The sequence below is a fragment of the Conger conger genome, chromosome 10, assembly GCF_963514075.1.
Source record: "Conger conger chromosome 10, fConCon1.1, whole genome shotgun sequence".
In the NCBI taxonomy this organism is placed as follows: domain Eukaryota; kingdom Metazoa; phylum Chordata; class Actinopteri; order Anguilliformes; family Congridae; genus Conger; species Conger conger.
In genome coordinates, this window is record NC_083769.1 from 22,596,141 (window position 1) to 22,602,140 (window position 6,000).

Sequence of the window (6,000 nt, forward strand, 5' to 3'; positions counted from 1 at the left end):
TGTGGAAGGACGCACAGATGAGTAGGCGGCACTAGTCTGCAGAGACAGACGCACGGGCAGGTCGAGACCGAGGCGGACGCAATCAGAAACAGGCACATATTGTACAATGACAGACAAAATGTGATATGCATGAATCATTTATTTCGACCATACGCGAGCACTTAGTTACAATTAAAGCCAGGCCGTTTGAGATATGGGATGAGGTGGAAAAGGAGGCCTAAATCACTGGGCTGTCAGAGCTGCAGAACCCGGAGCCAAAGTTAGAGTTCTCACGCGGTCATTCTTATTTTGGTTAAAGAACGCAGGAAAGAAATCGCGATCGCTGTGAGTGGATTCCAATCTGGAAGCAGAGGCGTTCACTGCAAGTTATCCCAGCCAGTTTTAAACGTGTGACCAATTTAACTGTTTTTGTTGTCCTTAAACGAAAATGAACGTGTTGCTGACCTTGATCTGAACTGACCCCTAAATCTCCACCAGCTCCTCTCGACAGACGAAAGTGTATGGCTCTGACCACTCGCTGACCGTTCGCCTTCGAGGGCTTCGTTTGCACTGCAGCACCCTCCCTCCCCCCCCCGGTGGAGACATAGCAATCAAAAGTAATCATGAAGATGCTCGCAACTCATGGGGGGCCATAATGGGGCATAAATCATTCTCCACCCCCACCTAACCCCATGGTGTCACCCCACACAGAGACAAACACCCCACACAGACACACACACCCTGCAGACATCACATTCATTGCTCACTGAAGCCCAGTGGTCTGTCGGCATTCCGGATCTTGACTCACCATCTTCAAATTCAAAACTTCAGGAACACCGTTTGGGGTCTGGAGTTCTGTGAGCAAGGATCCCCTCTCACTCACTGCTCTTTCTCCCTTTTTTGCTCTCACTCTCACTCCCTCTGTAGGTCTTTGCCATCACCATTCCTTCCATCTCTCTCTTTCTCAGCCTCATTAGATCCTCAGTGTTTCGGTTTTAAATTTTCTGTCACTGGACCATAGATTTTTCTCTGCCCTTCACTCTTTGTCATCTCTCACCTTTCCTGTGCCTCCATCTCTTTTTCTCCCTCTATCAATTGGGCTGATATTTGTAATTTCACAGTGTGCGTTATTGGCACACCAAGCATACACGTGTGTGACAAATGTAAGCAGGAACCAAGAATTTCTCGGACTCATGTGCAATCATTTTCCCTTAACTTCAGCGATTGCCGAATTTGCGATGACATTTGTGAAGTATCGGGGGGGGGGGGGGGATGTTATGGCAGCCGAAATTCATGACTCAAAGTAAGGGATGACGCCAAATCACAGTGAGATGAGCCCCCATTCCCCCCCCGGCAAGACACGGCCACATGTTTTCTCATCATTCAGATGGCAGGAGCTGAAGGGAGAGCAAGAGAGAGAGGTGGAATGTTGATGATCTGCCTTATTCTAGAATGCTGTAATTTTTCATGTCGAAGCAGAACTGTAACATTGCGGTGTGAAAATAGGTTTGGGCTGGAAAATAGGATATGCCTATATGACTTTTGGATTTTTGTTTTTATTTCTTACGGGCAGATAGCAGAGCGTGATGAGATTTTGTGGTGTCGCAGCTCTGTTGATGGAACGGAGATGAAGATGGAGATGAAGATGTCACTGTGGTCAGTGGTGGGAAACTTCTTGGGCAGAAGGCATCTGCTGAAAGTGCTCTGCTGCTGGAGGTTAGCTCTCCTCTGACTGTCAGCTCCACAGCTGATGTCTCTATGCTCTGTTCTGCACACAAACACACAATTATACACACCTACACATGAGCACACTCACACAAACACAAATATACCCATACACACATAAATGCATGCGCAGACTCTTGTCCATACAGTTATAAACACTCACAAACTATTCCTGGTTATGTGTGGATGCCACATTGGCTTCGCTCACACGCTCATCTTTTTGCTCCAGGAATGGGCTTCCCTCTTTTACTGATATATCTGAGTATCCGAGCATGCTCCCTCTCTCCCACTCTGCTGCTAGGATCGGGCAGCATTTTCCTCAGAGTGGTGACCCAAAATATATCTGCATTCTCCCCCTCTGCAACCCCACCCCACCCCCCAACCCCCCAAAAAAGATCTGGCCCTCCACAGGCCCCACACCCTTTCTACGGAAAACAATCTTCTGTAATTTTGCTGGAATTTTTAAGCCCTGACCCTTCGCTGTTGTGCTTTTCTGGTGCAGTATATGATCTTCCTGGAGGAAAGAGTGGCGATAGCAGCGGTAATGGTGGTGGCAGCGGTGACCACAGTTGTTTACCCTGCACCTCGGGCAGTTGGGGAGGGCCTGCGCTTGCATCTCGTGAGTCTGCCCTGTTAGGGAACTTTTTTCTGTTGAGTGGGAAGTGTCACTCAGTTCATGGATGGCTAAACCGGGATGGCTTCCTTCCTGCCAGTCACAAGGCAGTGAATTACAGTTTTTTAGCTGATGCATTTATCCAAAGCGACGTACAGTTGATTAGACTAAGCAGGGGACAGTCCCCCCCTGGAGCAAAGTAGGGTTAAGGGCCTTGCTCAAGGACCCAACAGCTGCATGAATTTTGTCTTGGCTACACTGGGGCTTGACCCACCAACCTTCCGGGTCCCTGTCATGTACCTTAGCCACTAAGTTGCATGCTGCCTCAGTTGATAATATGTTAATTAGCTGCTCACCTACCATAACCCTATGACTGGGTACATACAGTATAGTTGTGCTGTATGATAAAAAGCACATTAAAATGAGTATTTTAACATTGAGGTAATGGAGTCTGTGATTGGGTTAATTACGCAGGTAAAATGAGTGCAGTTCTGCAGGGTTTGAGCTGTGTGGCATTATCATCTTCTATCCTGTGTGATAATATTGTCACTCAACCATTCAACAATGTCCATGAATAAGGCTCAGGAAAATGACCCAATTCCTGCTGCTGGCAAAAAATCTAAAATTACATTTATTATTGAATCACATTTAACACCTCTCCAGGTGCTCACGCATGGCTCCACTAAAGCTCCACGACAGGCGATATGGGTGGAGACATACTGGTGTGTGATACTGGTGTGTGATATGGGTGGAGACATACTGGTGTGTGATACTGGTGTGTGATATGGGTGGAGACATACTGGTGTGTGATACTGGTGTGTGATATGGGTGGAGACATACTGGTGTGTGATACTGGTGTGTGATATGGGTGGAGACATACTGGTGTGTGATACTGGTGTGTGATATGGGTGGAGACATACTGGTGTGTGATATGGGTGTGTGATAAAGGTGGAGACATACTGGTGTGTGATACTGGTGTGTGATACAGGTGGAGACATGCTGGTGTGTGATACTGGTGTGTGATACAGGTGGAGACATACTGGTGTGTGATACAGGTGGAGACATACTGGTGTGTGATACTGGTGTGTGATACAGGTGGAGACATACTGGTGTGTGATATGGGTGGAGGCATACTGGTGTGTGATACAGGTGGAGACATACTGGTGTGCGATACTGGTGGAGACATACTGGTGTGTAATACTGGTGGAGACATACTGGTGTGTGATACAGGTGGAGACATACTGATGTGTGATACTGGTGGAGACATACTGGTGTGTAATACTGGTGGAGACATACGGGTGTGTGATATGGGTGGAGACATACTGGTGTGTAATACTGGTGGAGACATACTGGTGTGTGATATGGGTGGAGACATACTGGTGTGTGATACAGGTGGAGACATACGGGTGGAGTCATACTGGTGTACGATAACAGGCCAAGCTGGGTAATCCCCTTCAGCCAGTACACTAGTGTGGACTACACCACAGTTCGTTTTTTGGGTAAAACTTTACAATAAGGTTACTTAAATTTGCATGAACTACTGTAGTTGTTAACTAACTAACTACTGAGAAGTTAATGCTTTGTTAATACATTTGTATATCATTAGTTAATGTTCAGAACTAGTCAATGCCAATTCATGTAACCTTATTGTAAAGTGTGACAGATTTTGTTTCCTTGTAGAAATTGTAAATAAAGCATGAATGGAATCAGCCATGGTGCTGAGGCATGTCTGTAATTTAGTCTGGTTTATTGGCAATGAAAGTAAGGCAATCTCATGTTTACATCTTATCTTAAATGTCAAGGATAGCACAATGAAGCCACAGACGTATTTCCATTGTTGTCCTCGAAATATTGGCTGCAAATATAGTGCAGGTGCATATTACATTACATTACATTATTGGCATTTTGCAGACGCTCTTATCCAGAGTGACGTACAACAAAGTGCATACCCATAACCAGGGATAAGTTCGCTGAAAGACCCTAGAGGGAAGTACAATTTCAACTGCTACCTGTACAACAAAGATAAGGACGAGGGCCAATCTTTTTTTTTTTTTTTTTTTTTGAACAAAGAAACAAACAAACAGAGCATATGACTAGGCAGCATCCAACAATCATAAAAAAAACTGTTTCTAAAAGTAAATGCTTCTATATTTCTAGATTTTCCATAAGTCAGGTTTTGACCATCTTTTTTGAAAATAAGCTGTTGGCAGACTGGGTTGACACTCTGTACCTTGCAGGTAGTCATTCCAGCCCCTGACCCACTTACGGTCGCTCTTTCCATGGCTTTTCCACTGGCTGTTCCTCCAGACCTTATGTTACTGAAACTTTTTCCATTGGCTTAAACCCCTTTTTAATGAACAATTACTGATTTTAGCGAGGATAACCAATCGGAAGCTGATGTGTTTTCTGTGATTGCAGTCCATTTTTGGAGCATTACGCTACCTTCGTGTATCACATTGAATCATCACAACAGACAACCAATTTTCGCTCTGATGAAGAAATCAGAGAATGGTTTTTTGTATTCACTTACATTTTTTTGGCATACCTGGAATATATTTTTAAGCAAAGCTCACGTAGCCTATATGGCCACTGACTGACTCACGCAGAAGAGAGGGGATGATGCGTATTGGGGCTCCTGGCTGTGCAGGACAGGTACAGGGGAGGCTGGGGAGCGCTCTGCCTGCCTCAGGTCTGCTCCTCAGCACAGAGGTGTCACACCTCTCTAATTTCACCCTCCCATATTGGGAACTGGGAAGAAAAGTTGATGCTTTACTTGCTTCAGTTTCTTTTCTTGATCTGATTCCCCCCCTCCCTCCCTCATTCTTTTCTTTCTCTTTCTCCCTCTTTCCCCTCTCTCTCCCCCTCTCACTTTCCCCTCTCCCTCCCTCTCTCTCTGTCCCTCACACTCTATCCCTCTCTCTCTGTCTCTCCCTCATTCTCCCCCACCCCCCGCCCTCCTGGGCTGTGGTTTTGGGAGAGATGATGAATATATATTTAGCGGTTGTGTTGTTGTTGTCCCCTTTCCCACCCTGGCTGTGGGCTGGCCGCCTGGCAGACCCGCGTGTCAAAGGTGGCCGCAGGAGGACAGACTGTGGGAACAGCCGGTCAGCCTCCCTCCAGCTCCCCAAAGCCACCACCAGAGGGTCTGCCACCCCCACCCCCCCTCGCCGAAAACTCACACACCCTCTCCTCAATAATCCGCGGAAGCAATTTCATCTCGACCGGGGTGGCGGCCTATTGTGGCCGTCCCCTTCACTCATTCCTAATTAACTCCTGCTTTGTCTCGCATCCCGGCTCCGAGATCCATCTCCCACTACATTCCAATCCAGGTTGGTGCGAGCACTCCCAGGCAACCCCTGTTCCTTAATCCCACTACCCCCCCTCGACTCCCCCAACCCCACCCACCCCACCTCCCTCCGCACCCATCCAACCGCCCATACACCCCCCCCCCCCCCCCCCCCACCCGCCCCCAAACAAAAAGAGAAAAAAAGGCCCCTATGCATTCTTTTTCAACCTGCCGATCACCTACTTACAGAGTTAGGTAGTGGCATTAGCCTTAATTTTTTTTTGAAAGGAGAGAATGAGAGAGGGAAAGGGAGGGAGGGAGGGAGAGAGGGAGGGGGAGTAAAGCAGAGGAGGGCTGAAACTGACTCCAGCTCAGACAATTAGAACAATGGGGCGGG